The sequence below is a fragment of the Eschscholzia californica genome, unplaced genomic scaffold, assembly GCF_041429995.1.
Source record: "Eschscholzia californica isolate CP2 unplaced genomic scaffold, dmEscCali1.0.p SCAF_20, whole genome shotgun sequence".
Lineage (NCBI taxonomy): Eukaryota > Viridiplantae > Streptophyta > Magnoliopsida > Ranunculales > Papaveraceae > Eschscholzia > Eschscholzia californica.
Window position 1 is genome coordinate 60,001 of NW_028238310.1, and position 2,500 is coordinate 62,500.

Here is a 2,500-nt window from a genome sequence, read left to right on the forward strand (position 1 = left end):
CCTAAGATGTCCCATGTAAATGCCCTTCGTGGGAAAGAATGTCCCGTGCAACGTCCCTTGATGATCCCCATAAGGTGTCCCATGTGCGTCCCATGATGTCCCATGCGCGTCCCGTGCCGTCCGAGCCTCACCAAGGCCGTCCCATGCGCGTCCCGTGCCGTCCGAGCCTCACCAAGGCCGTCCCATGCGCGTCCCGTGCCGTCCGAGCCTCACCAAGGCCGTCCCATGCGCGTCTCGTGCCGTCCCGAGCTGTGCCGAGGCCGTCCCGTGCTGTCCCATGCCGTCCCGAGCCTCGCCAAGGCCGTCCCGTGCCGTCCGAGCTGTGCCGAGGCCGTCCCGTGCCGTCCGAGCTGTGCCGAGGCCGTCCCGTGCTGTCCCATGCCGTCCCGAGCCTCGCCAAGGCCGTCCCGTGCCGTCCGAGCTGTGCCGAGGCCGTTCCGTGCCGTCCCGTGCTGTCCCATGCCGTCCCGAGCCTCGCCAAGGCCGTCCCGTGCCGTCCGAGCTGTGCCGAGGCCGTCCCGTGCTGTCCCATGCCGTCCCGAGCCTCGCCAAGGCCGTCCCATGCGCGTCCCGTGCCGTCCGAGCCTCAAGTAGGCCGTCCCAGGCCGTCCCGTGCCGTCCCATGCGCGTCCCGTGCCGTCCGAGCCTCACCAGGGCCGTGACATGCCGTCCCGAGCCTGACCAAGGCCGTCCCGTGCCTCACCAAGGCCGTCCCTTGCGCGTCCCGTGCCGTCCCGAGCCTCACCAAGGCCGTCCCATGCGCGTCCCGAGCTGTCCCATGCCGTCCCGAGCCTTAGCAAGGCCGTCCCATTCGCGTCCCGTGCTGTCCCATGCCGTCCCGAGCCTTAGCAAGGCCGTCCCATTCGCGTCCCGTGCCGTCCCATGCGCGTCCCGTGCTGTCCCGTGCCGTCCCGAGCCTGACCAATGCTGTCCCGTGCGCGTCCCATTCTTTTGGCTCGGCTGGCCCGTGCATTCTATGGGGTCGTGGGACATTTCGAAATCCACCCGGGCCATTTCGACTCTCTCTTCATTAATACTATTGAGGTATTATTTATGAATTATTGGAGAAAAGAAACGGAAGAAAATATTTTTTTTTCTATTTTTTATGAATTTTCCGGTGTTTATTCACTTAAAAATTCATAGAAAAATAAATATTTATCGGAATCGCTATTATAATATATCAAAAAAATCCTTGCGAAAAGACCTTTCCAACGAGTATAAGTTTGCTGGATTCCGACGAGTAACGAAGGAGTAAAGGCCCAGTATGCTTGGTTAAAAAATTGATGTTTCCTTGTGAAAATAGGAAAAACAATAACTTTGCACTATAAGGGGGAGGGTTGAGCTCCTTCCCCAGAGCGTGCACAGCACTTGTGCTGGCACGTTCCCTAGTGCTCGCCAAGCACCATAGGGCATCCAAAGGGCAAAGCTCGGCCTACTACATAATGGGAAGCTTCTAATATGTCGGAATACGAAGAGATTTCGTGCGACCCGAAGCTCGGCTCGGGCGTCCCGGCCTGTGCCGAGCTGTGCCGAGCGCGTCCCAGGCCGTCCCGAGCCAAGTCTCGGGCGTCCCAGGCCGTCCCGAGCCAAGTCTCGGGCGTCCCAGGCCGGCCCGAGCAAAGTCTCGGACGTCCCGGGCCGTCCCGAGCTGTGTCGAGGCCGTCCCAGGGCGTCCCGAGCTGGAGCGAGGGCGTCCCAGGCCGTCCCGAGCCAAGTCTCGGGCGTCCCAGGCCGTCCCGAGCAAAGTCTCGGACGTCCCAGGCCGTCCCGAGCAAAGTCTCGGACGTCCCAGGCCGTCCCGAGCAAAGTCTCGGGCGTCCCAGGCCGTCCCGAGCTGTGCCGAGGCCGTCCCAGGCCGTCCCGAGCTGTGGCAAGGGCGTCCCAGGCCGTCCCGAGCAAAGTCTCGGGCGTCCCATGCCGTCCCGAGCTGTGGCAAGGGCGTCCCAGGCCGTCCCGAGCTGTGCCGAGGCCGTCCCGAGCCTAGTCTCGGGCGTCCCAGGCCGTCCCGAGCTATGGCGAGGGCGTCCCAGGCCGTCCCGAGCCAAGTCTCGGGCGTACCTGGCCGTCCCGAGCTGTAGCGAGGGCGTCCCATGCCGTCCCGGGATGTCCCATGCGCGTCCCGTGCCGGCCCGAGCAACAGCTCGGGCGTCCCGTGCCTCGGCCCTTCCAAGTGGTGCTTCGTCGGACATCTCGATATCCACTCGAGCATTTTCGACCATTCTCCATATGTGGGTGTGTGGGTATTTATCAGGAATATTGGAGAAAGAATCGGGAAAAAAATATTTTTTTTCTATTTTTTTTGAATTTTTAATTGTTTATTCACTTAAAAATTCATAAAAAAATAAATATTTATCGGAATCGCTATTATTATATATCAAAAGAATCCTTGTGAAAAGACCTTTCCAACGAATGCAAGTTTGTTGGATTTGGACGAGTAACGAAGGAGCAAAGGCCGAGTATGCTTGGTTAAAAATTTGATGTTTCCTTGTGAAAATAGGGA